This window comes from Schistocerca serialis, chromosome 5 (genome assembly GCF_023864345.2).
Source record: "Schistocerca serialis cubense isolate TAMUIC-IGC-003099 chromosome 5, iqSchSeri2.2, whole genome shotgun sequence".
Lineage (NCBI taxonomy): Eukaryota > Metazoa > Arthropoda > Insecta > Orthoptera > Acrididae > Schistocerca > Schistocerca serialis.
Genome location: NC_064642.1, coordinates 498,182,479 through 498,196,401, shown reverse-complemented (window position 1 = coordinate 498,196,401; position 13,923 = coordinate 498,182,479). Strand labels below are relative to the sequence as shown.

At 41.8% G+C, this 13,923-nt stretch overlaps 1 protein-coding gene across 3 annotated transcripts in view; it reads left to right on the top strand.

Annotated features, from left to right (window-relative positions):
- LOC126480688 (irregular chiasm C-roughest protein) overlaps window positions 1-13,923 on the top strand; it is a 1,491,349-nt gene that overhangs the window by 729,886 nt on the left and 747,540 nt on the right. The window contains exon 1 of one of the 3 annotated variants that reach the window (XM_050103924.1): window positions 10,692-10,771. The exons of the other annotated variants lie outside the window; for them this stretch is intronic. The gene's annotated coding sequence lies outside the window, so the exon portion shown is untranslated. Of the gene's footprint in view, window positions 1-10,691; window positions 10,772-13,923 lie in introns of those variants that run through there. 3 annotated transcript variants of the gene reach the window in all.

Here is a 13,923-nt window from a genome sequence, read left to right as displayed (position 1 = left end):
CACTACAGACCCATGTTGTTGTTGTTGTGGTCTTCAGTCCTGAGACTGGTTTGATGCAGCTCTCCATGCTACTCTATCCTGCGCAAGCTTTTTCATCTCCCAGTACCTACTGCAACCTACATCCTTCTGAATCTGCTTAGTGTATTCATCTCTTGGTCTCCCTCTACGATTTTTACCCTCCACCCTGCCCTCCAATACTAAATTTGTGATCCCTTGATGCCTAAGAACATGTCCTACCAACCGATCCCTTCTTCTGGTCAAGTTGTGCCACAAACTTCTCTTCTCCCCAATCCTATTCAATACTTCCTCATTAGTTATGTGATCTACCCATCTAACCCTCAGCATTTTTCTGTAGCACCACATTTCGAAAGCTTCTATTCTCTTCTTGTCCAAACTATTTATCGTCCATGTTTCACTTCCATACATGGCTACACTCCATACGAATACTTTCAGAAATGACTTCCTGACACTTAAATCAATACTGGATGTTAACAAATTTCTCTTCTTCAGAAACGCTTTCCTTGCCATTGCCAGCCTACATTTTATATCCTCTCTACTTCGACCATCATCAGTTATTTTGCTCCCCAAATAGCAAAACTCCTTTATTACTTTAAGTGCCTCATTTCCTAATCTAATTCCCTCAGCATCACCCGACTCAATTAGACTACATTCCATGATCCTTGTTTTGCTTTTGTTGATGTTCATCTTATATCCTCCTTTCAAGACACTGTCCATTCCATTCAACTGCTCTTCCAAGTCCTTTGCTGTCTCTGACAGAATTACAATGTCATCGGCGAACCTCAAATTTTTATTTCTTCTCCATGAATTTTAATACCTACCCCGAATTTTTCTTTTGTTTGCTTTACTGCTTGCTCAATATACAGATTGAACAACATCGGGGAGAGGCTACAACCCTGTCTTACTCCCTTCCCAACCACTGCTTCCCTTTCATGTCCCTCGACTCTTATAACTGACATCTGGTTTCTGTACAAATTGTAAATAGCCTTTCGCTCCCTGTATTTTACCCCTGCCACCTTCAGAATTTGAAAGAGAGTATTCCAGTCAACATTGTCAAAAGCTTTCTCTAAGTCTACAAATGCTAGAAACGTAGGTTTGCCTTTCCTTAATCTTTCTTCTAAGATAAGTCGTAAGGTCAGTATTGCCTCACGTGTTCCAGTGTTTCTACGGAATCCAAACTGATCTTCCCCGAGGTTGGCTTCTACTAGTTTTTCCATTCGTCTGTAAAGAATTCGCGTTAGTATTTTGCAGCTGTGACTTATTAAGCTGATAGTTCGGTAATTTTCACATCTGTCAACACCTGCTTTCTTTGGGATTGGAATTATTATATTCTTCTTGAAGTCTGAGGGTATTTCGCCTGTTTCATACATCTTGCTCACCAGATGGTAGAGTTTTGTCAGGACTGGCTCTCCCACGGCCGTCAGTAGTTCCAATGGAATATTGTTTACTCCGGGGGCCTTGTTTCGATTCAGGTCTTTCAGTGCTCTGTCAAACTCTTCACGCAGTATCGTATCTCCCATTTCATCTTCATCTATATCCTTCCATTTCCATAATATTGTCCTCAAGTACATCCCCCTTGTATAGACCCTCTATATACTCCTTCCACCTTTCTGCTTTCCCTTCTTTGCTTAGAACTGGGTTTCCATCTGAGCTCTTGATACTCATACAAGTCGTTCTCTTATCTCCAAAGGTCTCTTTAATTTTCCTGTAGGCCGTATCTATCTTACCCCTAGTGAGATAGGCCTCTACATCCTTACATTTGTCCTCTAGCCATCCTTGCTTAGCCATTTTGCACTTCGTGTCGATCTCATTTTTGAGACGTTTGTATTCCTTTTTGCCTGTTTCACTTACTGCATTTTTATATTTTCTCCTTTCATCAATTAAATTCAATATTTCTTCTGTTACCCAAGGACTTCTACTAGCCCTCGTCTTTTTACCTACTTGATCCTCTGCTGCCTTCACTACTTCATCCCTCAAAGCTACCCATTCTTCTTCTACTGTATTTATTTCCCCCATTCCTGTCAATTGCTCCCTTATGCTCTCCCTGAATCTCTGTACAACCTCTGGTTCTTTTAGTTTATCCAGGTCCCATCTCCTTAAATTCCCACCTTTTTGCAGTTTCTTCAGTTTTAATCTACAGGTCATAACCAATAGATTGTGGTCAGAGTCCACATCTGCCCCTGGAAATGTCTTACAATTTAAAACCTGGTTCCTAAATCTCTGTCTTACCATTATATAATCTATCTGATACCTTTTAGTATCTCCAGGGTTCTTCCATGTATACAACCTTCTTTCATGATTCTTAAACCAAGTGTTAGTTATGATTATGTTGTGCTCTGTGCAAAATTCTACCAGTCGGCTTCCTCTTTCATTTCTGTCCCCCAATCCATATTCACCTACTATGTTTCCTTCTCTCCCTTTTCCTACACTCGAATTCCAGTCACCCATGACTATTAAATTTTCGTCTCCCTTCACAATCTGAATAATTTCTTTTATTTCATCATACATTTCTTCAATTTCTTCGTCATCTGCAGAGCTAGTTGGCATATAAACTTGTACTACTGTAGTAGGTGTGGGCTTCGTATCTATCTTGGCCACAATAATGCGTTCACTATGCTGTTTGTAGTAGCTTACCCGCATTCCTATTTTCCTATTCATTATTAAACCTACTCCTGCATTACCCCTATTTGATTTTGTATTTATAACCCTGTAGTCACCTGACCAGAAGTCTTGTTCCTCCTGCCACCGAACTTCACTAATTCCCACTATATCTAACTTCAACCTATCCATTTCCCTTTTTAAATTTTCTAACCTACCTGCCCGATTAAGGGATCTGACATTCCACGCTCCGATCCGTAGAACGCCAGTTTTCTTTCTCCTGATAACGACATCCTCTTGAGTAGTCCCCGCCCGGAGATCCGAATGGGGGACTATTTTACCTCCGGAATATTTTACCCAAGAGGACGCCATCATCATGTAATCATACAGTAAAGCTGCATGCCCTCGGGAAAAATTACGGCTGTAGTTTCCCCTTGCTTTCAGCCGTTCGCAGTACCAGCACAGCAAGGCCGTTTTGGTTATTGTTACAAGGCCAGATCAGTCAATCATCCAGACTGTTGCCCTTGCAACTACTGAAAAGGCTGCTGCCCCTCTTCAGGAACCACACGTTTGTCTGGCCTCTCAACAGATACCCCTCCGTTGTGGTTGCACCTACGGTACGGCTATCTGTATCGCTGAGGCACGCAAGCCTCCCTACCAACGGCAAGGTCCATGGTTCATGGGGGGTACAGATACATATGGGACAGATTAATGTGGGTATTCTTTTTAATATATTGGAGAGATCTGTGATATCTGGACTAGCAGTATCTGGAATAGACAGTAAAGCGGGCTTAGAAAGAGCCACTAAACTCAAGAAGGTCTTCATAATCAGATGGAATCGCTACAGTAAGCGAAGATATACCGCAATGCGAAACTTCAGCAGTCTTGGGCATTATATTTCACAGAAATTACATCTCTAGGAGGCCACTCGAGAACTCGTGTAATTGGAAGGGTAGAGCGAAAAATTCTCAGAAAAATTTATGGGCCCATTAACACGAATGGGATATGTATTACAAATGAAGGTACAGACCTGAACACACCTACAGACAAATTCACTGATGCTTTACATAGAAGTCGCTTTAAATTCGATGATCACAGCTACAGAATGGACAACACTAGATTGTTGTTGTTGTTGTGGTCTTCAGTCCTGAGACTGGTTTGATGCAGCTCTCCATGCTACTCTATCCTGTGCAAGCTTCTTCATCTCCGAGTAACTATTGCAACCTACATTCTTCTGAGTCTGTTTGGTGTATTCATCTCGTGGTTTGTACCCTCCATGCTGCCCTCCAATACTAAACTGGTGATCCCTTGATGCCTCAGGACACGTCCTGCCAAACGATCCTTTCTTCTAGTCAAGTTGCGCCACAAACTCCTCTTCTCCCCAATTCTATTCAATACCTCCTCATTAGTTATGTGATCTACCCATCTAATCTTCAGCACTCTTCTGTAGCACCACATTTCAAAAGCTTCTATTCTCTTCTTGTCCAAACACTAGATTAACTGAAATAAATACTTAAATAATAAATTAGAAAAAGGTGAGAATCACTTGTTTCGAAGAAGATACCATCAGAGAATACAACGCTTTTTCACTTCTAGTTGCGAATCACAAGTTCGCAGGGGACGCTAAAAAAGAAAAAAAAGGAAACGGAAAGAAAGAAAAAAAGCAGGAAAACACTGAACAGAGGAACGCAAGAAACAACACAAAGAATTCATAATCAGGTTTTGGGAAAAGAAGAAAAGAAAGCTGTCCGACCATATTAACATATTCACACGATATCTGTCACTGGACATAACGAAGAAAGACTATAATAATGTGACCGCGCAGGATGTTAATTTGAAAGAATTAATAATAATCAGGGAAGGGTTACGTGCTGGTTCTGCTCTTTTATTGAGAATTATTTGGAAAACTATTGCAAATCGAGAATCTAATCTACGTTCTAGTGATATAAAAACTGCCACTCGATGGCTACGGAATATTCACGGCCACCTACGGTTTGTGGCGGGGGGTACCTCTGGTAAGACTGTTCCCAGCTTCCGTCGCAAAAAGCGCGTGGAACGGATGATAGTCCGTAAACCTCAGAATTATTTTTAATTTATCTGATTTGCTCATTGTGGTCATTTCCAGAGACGTATGTGGGAGGAAGAAGATGTTTTCCAACTCATTCCGACACGTTACTCTCGGAACATCTTCAACTTTTGTAGTCCTGTCTTCCTCGGTTGCGTGTAATATTATGGTATATTGATAAATTTTACTTTTGTTCTGATGCTATGTTTTCGTCTGTGTTGGACACAAACGAAAACATAGCATCAAAACAAGTGTTCAGCTCCTAGTGTTGTGAAGTGTGGAAAACAAAAACCCGAAATGGCAATTATAAGAGAGGAACAGTGCCAAAAATGGAACAAAAACATAACATGTCCACAGGACCTGCCACTGAAGATGCCTTGCAGAGAATAAAGGCGAAACGCGTATAGCACGAAAATTGTGTTTCATTCAGTTGCAGTTAGACGGTCCAAAAGTAAAGTTACCAATATACCGTAACGTTACTCTCAGAATGTCAGTAACAAAGTTCTACGTGATGCACATTTCTTCTCTTAGAGCGTCTGCCAGTTGAGTTTCTTGAGCATGCTCTAGCGCCGAATAAACGATTCCCCAACGAAACACGCATTTCCGAATATGTGAAAACTGTGTCAAAAGCAACAGCAAACTGTTACAATAATACAGTTATATCTATGTGCTGTAAATGTTCGTTGCACGTTTTCTACATAGTTTTCACATCTTCGGAAGTGCTATTTTCGACTATGTTACGATGATTTTAAAATGGGCCTCGGCCCGAAACTAGTCATCGCGTGAATAAGAAAGTATAATTTGCAACTTTGGACTGGTTTCTAGTTGTACCGATTAACAGAAGTTACTGACCCATAGCTACTCCAGCACACTATAAGTTCACAGTAGGTAGTTGAACAAAACGAATATCTCAGTTAAAACGAAAACTTCACTGTACTGCTTTCATGACTGTACTCTAGGACTGTTTCTTACGAAAAAGACACGGGTAGAGTATGCTCGGACGCTCCCAAATTGCGCAGCGTGCGCCACATAAAATAGTTGCAACCAATTACACAATAAATATTCAATTTCCACACATTCTGGCTTTCTAACAAGGAAACATGACTCTCTATGGCTCTCTGTATACTTGTTACTGGTCAGTATCCATTATTTGTTTTTTCTTCCAAATGGTACTGAATCGTGTGGTCTATCTAATGGTGCAGTATACGAATTCGGTTTACGAATAACTTATCTTTCTACGGAGTAGGTGGGGCGGGATGTGATACGCTCTTGTCTGTGTATATAAAAGCGTTATACATGAACAGTTCGAATGTCGACTAGATATCGGGCTTGTATCCACAGAAACTCCATTTCTTCAACAGATATTTTGGACGTATACCTTTCGTCCACTTTACGAGTGCGCTGACTCACTGAAGCTACAGCACTCTTATCCGTGTTTTTATGCCCGAAAAATCAGTTGAACAAACCTAGTTTTAGCCCCTGCAGGATCGAATGTAATGGATTGATCAACGTGCCGAGAAAATATAGAAATCCTCAATTCAGTGTCATCTTCTACAACACCGCCGCCAGTGAATGCTTTGACAACTACTCATCTGTTTCCTCCTTATATAGACAACTCCAACAGAATATTCACTTAGTTTATTTTATCGTGCTCTACAATTCATCCTAAAAGGAAAGAGAGGGAACTAGAGTCTCAGAGAAGAGAAGAAGGAGAGAGAGAGAGAGAGAGAACTGTTTGGAGGGTGATATAGTGAGCGGGAACCTGACTGAGACAGCGTGGTCTTTCGTTTTCTACGTAACCAGCTTCGGCTTCCGTTCCTCCGCGATGAGGACGTCTTTATGAGGCAGCCTCGCGCCCACGACACGCAGTCCACTTTGCAGTTGCGTGACTTCTCGCCCTCATTCATTTTATGACTTGTTATTTGCGTAAAAGATACTGCCAGCATTCAAGCCACCGCTCAAGAAGCCGGGTAATGGATCACGAGATACATTTAATTCGAGAAACTGAGTTATCCGTTTTCCTTTTTCCCTCTTTATTTACTTCTTAGAAACGTGGAAGCCCTAACAAGACCTCGGTTCCTGATACTGAATAGTGTTAAGATCCTAGCACGTGTTCGACACAACTCTATGGAGCTTTTCACTTCAAGCATCGTAAATTGAAATTCACTCTCTCTCTCTCTCTCTCTCTCTCTTCTACATAACACCAAACTACACAGTTTAGATGTTTGCTTAACAAATAATAACGACGATTATGTCTTCTAAATGTTTGCCAGATTCAAACCACACTTTATTACCTGCATTCATTTTATTTACTTCCAGAAACTATGGCATAAGGGTTCCTCCTACACTCTTATCATTTTTCATATTTTACAATACGTTCATTACATAAGCGTATTAAAGTATTTGTTAATTGCTAGCAGTACCCCCACCCATACCTACAACTCTTTAAAGAATCGAACTCGAAAGTATAAAGCATTTTCCATTATCATACACTGGATACCCCGAGTATTTTGCACTCAGCGTGTGAGGCGTCCACTTGTACGTAGAGCCCGATTTTTTTATATATTTCATGAAAAATGACAGGAAATGGTTATCACTCGTAGACGAGATTGTATCTCTGACACCACTGAACCAAAGATGTTGCTTGAGCCGGCCTGTGTGGCCGTGCGGTTCTAGGCGCTTCAGTCTGGAACCGCGTGACCGCTACGGTCGCAGGTTCGAATCCTGCCTCGGGCATCGATGTGTGTGATGTCCTTAGGTTAGTTAGATTTAAGTAGTTCTAAGTTCTATGAGACTGATGACCTCAGATGTTAAGTCCTATAGTGCTCAGAGCCATTTGAACCATTTGATGTTGCCTGAATGGCAGAATTGATTGTAAGTAGGGGCTCGCGGAGCGTAGAGTTGGTTGCTGATGCACTCTGTTAATGGTAGGCTGTAAGACTTAAAGCTAGTGGCTAGCTGGGAGAGTTTAGCTGTTGGCCTGTGGACACAGCAAAATATAGTTTCATAAGGTAGTGAAATTTTGTATATTTAGTTTTAAGTGTGTAGCACCGCAATGTGGATTTTGCTAATTTTAACCGTTCCGATCCTTGAATGTAGGAACCAAGTATTTGCCATCAGATTTAATGTATAGGTTGATTAGGTATACCAGATTTGTAATATTTTGTGAAGTTAAATTTTGGAATCTATTTTGTTAAACGATGTCAGTCTTTTTCTCATGTAACTATGCAAGTATTTTTGATTACGTCAATAAGTGAGAATTGTAGAACAACTGAAAAGTTCACTGATTTTGAGGTTGTTTCATATTAGATTTTGTGAAGCAGAAACTTTATTTCGAATACAGTTTACAAACTGGAGTATTCGATCTGAGCATATCCCGTTATCAGTTCAAAAAGGTTCAAATGACTCTGAGCACTATAGGACTTAACATCTGAGGTCATCAGCCCACTAGAACTTAGAACTACTTAAACCTAACTAAGGACATCACAAACACCGATGCCCGAGGCAGGATTCGAACCTGCGACCGTAGCGGTCGCGCGGTTCCAGACTGAAGGGCCTAGAACCGCTCGGCCACTCCGGCCGGCCGTTATCAGTACCTCATCCTCTCCCATGCCGTGTTTATTTAGATCCAATTAATATTTTTTAAAGAAATGATTTTTTAATCAGTCAGGAAAATACTAATGTGCCAGAATCAGAAAAGTATTAATGTTTGGAACAGCTTCATTGTGGGAAGCATTGCACAGCGCTGAGCCAATATCCAAAACTATCACTGAAAATTTGCAAGATTATTCGTTTATTAACTAATCTACTGACATTATGTGTATGAAGCTATTTTACGGCCGGCATTGAACTTCGCTGTCCCAGGATTGAATATTTTTTATGCCTACTGTGGAGATAGACTACCAATATCACATCCGTTGCGACTCAAGAGTTAACGAAAATGTATTTCATTGTTTATTTGCATAGGGAATTTTCTCAAAAAAATGGCTCTGAGCACTATGGGACTTAACATCTATGGTCATCAGTCCCCTAGAACTTAGAACTACTTAAACCTAACTAACCTAAGGACAACACACAACACCCAGCCATCACGAGGCAGAGAAAATCCCTGACCCCGCCGGGAATCGAACCCGGGAACGGGAAGCGAGAACGCTACCGCACGACCACGAGATGCGGGCGGGAATTTTCTCAGTTTATTACACAGGGCTATAGAATTCGGTGCTCACGAGGCTGAGTAAATTTCAGAGGGATTGATTTCACTACTGCTTTTCCAGATTAAGTTGTTTAATTTTTCTCTGGATTACAGTAAAATTGATTAAGCACACCATTTGCACAACACATTGCACGGTAAGTTTCCGTAAGACAAACATTACGCATTCCATATCCATTAACAAACAGACTTTCAAGACTAGTCCTTCAAGACTAGACGAATAGTCTTGAAAGAACTGTGACAGACGCCCGAACAACAGGGGACTGACGTACTAGAACGTGCATTGATACTATGAAATGGAGCATTGATAAAGACTAGGCACTAGTCGAAATCTAGATTTACCAAATAAAACCTGCTAGAAAAGGCCGAGTGATTGTTGTGCTCTGTCATTTGAAAGTCGTATCACAGTCGTTGAGTGCACCCACGTCCCTTATGGAAGGTAACGTGAAAAAAATTTAAACTTAAAATAAATACATGCTCGAAAGTCTTGTAATTCTCGGAAACGATATATTGCCAGAATCTATATCAATAACTAGCGAAAATCGACGAGATTCTCGATTCCAGGAATGGCTGAGCTGTCTATGGACATTAATAAAACCGACAAACTCTAGGGACAATTCCTGACTGGAAATGGAGGAAAAAAGGTCCCATGAACATGCGTCCGGAAATGCATCGTTGCAACGGTAGATGGTACTGACTAATGAGAGTTCCTCTGACATGTGCCGTGAGTTCCTAGTGCATTGCAGGGTGTTTGACGTAGCTTACTGTAAGCAGCAGAATTGGCCGGTATTTATGTCTTGCACTAGCCGAGATAATGATTGTGAACGGCCAAGCAGATTGAAACGGTCAAGAGGAAGCACGGCTGCACCAAAACAAGTACCCTCACAGACACCAACCACATCACACAACATTTCAAGCCCCCTTTGGGCGCTTGTGTGACCACTGTTCCTTCCAGACAGACGAACGTGCAAGGAGGCGGTAGGAAGTGCGTGCACCAGATTTGGAGGACCCTTGTACAAGCCACAAGCAAATAGCCCACCAACATGGTGTAAGCCAAAGTACGATTATGTGTATCCTGCACGACAACCGCTACTATCCCTACCACCTGCAGCCCCATGGAGGCCACTTTGAACATCTGTTGTGACGTGGATGCGATGCAACTCTTTACTGTGTTCCGGAACGATTTGTTGTCGTTGGACGCACGCCTTCAATTTCCGGACACATGTTCGTAGGATCTTTTTTCCTCCATTCCCAGTCAGGAATCCATCCCTGCAGTTTGTCGGTTTTATTAATGTTCACTCTGTATAATTAAGTTTGTAGGGAACCCACAGAGCACGCGAGTCCTACTCTAACTTGCCCATTTTTTCCTTTTTTCCATCAGTTTCGTTACCATTTGACTCTCCCTTATTGTTGTGATAAGCTGTAGATGTCGCTTTATGCAAGGCTTGTGCCGGATTCTACTTGGACGAGATATTTTGGAGCTGACAGGTTTGGCGTATCAGTGCTATTATAAGCTGATGACAGCGTTGAGCGGCCGAGTAAGCTATGTTTAGTAAACGCTCTGCCCAGAGAGTAACGGCGGATGACGCTGGCTGGGGATAGGGCGTGATGAACGTCAGCCGGCTGTGTCCCGCCTGCATTAATGCCAGCAGCCTGCATTACACATGAGTCACCACGCTGGTCCCTGCTGTACACGCTCCGGACAGCTCCAGCGTGACGTCACTTGCTGACAGTTATGTTTATTTCCAGAGGCGATGCACGATGTCAGGACTGCTTACTGATTGCAGCGAGTGTCCAATGGAACATTTCTCAACCGGGCGATCAGCACAAACAAAGGATGGCTGCTGTTTTCTCTACAGGATCAGTGAGAGAAGTATGTCGTAAGTTAATTGTTCATTAAATGACATTGAATTGCTAACTGGAGAATCCTTTCAGGATATGCCAGATGAAAGCTTGCTGTTATTAAAATTACAAACTGCACCTGAGAACATCAATACGACTGGGCTCTTCCTTAGGGAAATCATCCATGCCGTAAGCAATCGAGCGCGATCTGTATAAAGTGCAAACCTATAGGGGTGCAGAGTGTGAACTAGAACACCACCGATAACCTTTCAGAAGTGGGATGTGGACAACAACAAAGAAAGTCTAGTAAACATTGGTTCTAAAATTTTCATCTTCGATACTGTCAACACATCTCTTCTATGCAAGCTCTTTGCTTTCCATAGTTTGGGAGGAGATACATAGTATGGACCAAAACAAGAAAAAAATGTCCACTAATATGGGATCTAAAATGCATACCTTAAGAGTTACGAGCACTTGTTCTGTAGAAGAGATGTGTTTCACATTAGTGAAGATGGAGGAGGATTCACAGCGCTTAAGGTATGCACTTTAGACACAAAGCTTACTGGATTTTTTTCTTGTCTTGGCAAGTACTATCACTTCGCAAAGTATGGAAAGCAAAGAGCTTGCAGTAGAAGAGTTGCGTCTCACAGTAGCGAAGTCGAATAAGCCTCATAGCTCTTAAGGCATGCAGTTTCGAGCACATGTTTATTTTTTTTATTTTTTTTATTTTATATATATATATATATATATATATATATATATATATATATATATATATATATATATTTTGCATACTACCACCTCTGAAAGTTAGTTAGTGGATGCACTGCATTTGCACTTACCTCGTGGAGCTGACACTTACAAATGATATACGTACTTCGATAGGCAACTTCTAGGACGAGACATATATGGTGGAAATTTCAGATAGAAATAGTATTGTATGTATAGCACCGCCTGACATAGGCTCACGGCAAGCAAGGGACAAGCGGAAAAAGAAAAAAAAGCTGAAATAAATATCCGAAAAATAATTCGCATCTAAGCAAAATATGTTTTAGTTTCTCTGCGTTTGGTTCGTGGTATTGTACAAACCAGTCTGACATCAAGGAGGACTCGTAATTTAGCATTATATAAAGTCCATGATGAGAATGCGTATACTAACGAGCAATGGAGACATGAGAGTAACAACTTACGTTATTCATAATAATTCATAGAGCAAGAAAATGGCTGTACGTTTTATTCATACATGTGTGGTTCTGCTCAACATAGAGAATTGATGCTTACGTAATCCCCAACGCACTAGAATAACATCGACGGAAGTTTACTAAGACATGTAACTATTTCCTTTCTGGTTGAGACAGCAAGACTACGGTGATCTCTCGTCCACATGGTTAGGAAGCTTAAATCCTTTCATAAAACGCCAAGTTCCGATTCAGCCAAGTGACAACGAGCGGTATAACAAAAACCGGCCCTTTCAAACTTAACATCGGTGCACCAACCTTTGATTGTCGCACCAAAGAACTCCGATTAAACAATACTGTCACCCTGCCACACCAAAGAAAGTCGCTAGTCGCGCAAGACATGCCCTCTAATGGTATATACAAGCATCTCTGGAACTCATCACATGCCCGAAGTTACGCTAAGCAAGGAAACTAGGCGAAATGGCAGCCATGTTGCAACGCCCGCCTATAGATTTTCCTGTCCGCCCACGCCTTGTCTCTGATGAGAGTAAGAAAGCAGTAGCGAGCGACTTTCATAGTCGCGACTTTTATATTCAGCACTGAAGAACATTAGCCTTGTGAGGTGAACGACTGCAAGGCAGCAGTAGCTCACCTCAACGCGAATAAAATACTCCGCTAACGACACGTAGGCCAGATTGTAGCATTCCATAAGGAATTATGAAGAGGTTAACTGAACTCTGGATTCGCTGTAAATTTTGTCATACTTGTTATTCACAAATCCGAATAACAAATCAATTAGAATCCATAAGCTGAATCATCTGTATCTACATTCAGATTGGTTCAAATGGCTCCGAGCACTATGGGACTTAATTAACTTCTGAGGTCATCAGTCCCCTAGAACTTAGAACTACTTAAACCTAACTAACCTAAAGACATCACATACATCCATGCCCGAGGCAGGATTGGAACCTGCGACCGTAGCGGTCGCGTGGTTCCAGACTGTAGCGCCTAGAACCGCTCGGCCACCCCTGCCAGCCATTCAGATTCTTCAAACCACTGTGGCAGAGGATGACTCTTATTGTACCACATACAACAGTTTCTTTCTGGTCCATTACTGCATCGAACAAGGGAAGAAAGGTTGCTTAGAAGCTTATGTGCGAGCTGTAATCAGTCTGGTCTTCTGTTCGCTGTCTTGTCTTGTCTTGTCTTACGAACAACTTCAGTTGCAACCGTCACATAGAACACATTGTTGCGAAGGCAAATCAAAGACATCGTTTCATTTTCAGAACACTTTGAAGATGCAACAAATTTATTAAAAAGGCTGCCTAAACTACACTCGTCCGGCCTCTTCTGGAGTACCCGTGCGCTGTATGGGATCCTTACCACATAGGATTGACGCAGAACACCGAAAACTCTGAAAGAAGGGGGGCTCGTTTTGTGTCATCACGAAATAGGGGAGGTTGCCACGGACATGTTCCGATAATTGTGGTAAAAATCATTAAAACAAAGGCTTTTTTCGCTGTCGCGAGATCTTTTTACACCTATTTGGAATAACCAAGTTTCTCCTCCGAATGCGAAATATTTCTTGGCTCCCACCTACAAAGGGAGAAATTGCCATAGTAATAAAGAAAGAGAAATCAGAGCTCGGAGGAATAGATTAAGGTGTTCGTTTTTCCCAAGTGCTATTCAAAAGTGGGAAGGTAGAGAAATGGTCTGAATGGTTAGATGAATGCCCAGCACGCAAGTAAATCTGAACTGCAGATTTGTCTTGTAGAAGTAATTAAGAAGACTCTTGCAGGGTAGACAAGCTTGGATGGGTATGTCGTGCGACTAGGGCCTCCCGTTGGGTAGACCGTTCGCTGGGTGCAAGTCTCGATTTGATGCCGCTTGGGCGACTTGCGCGTTGTTTAGGATGAAATGATTCTGATTAGAACAACACAACACCCAGTCCCTGAGCGGAGAAAATCTCCGACCCAGCCGGGAATCTAACCCGGGCCCTTAGGATTGACATT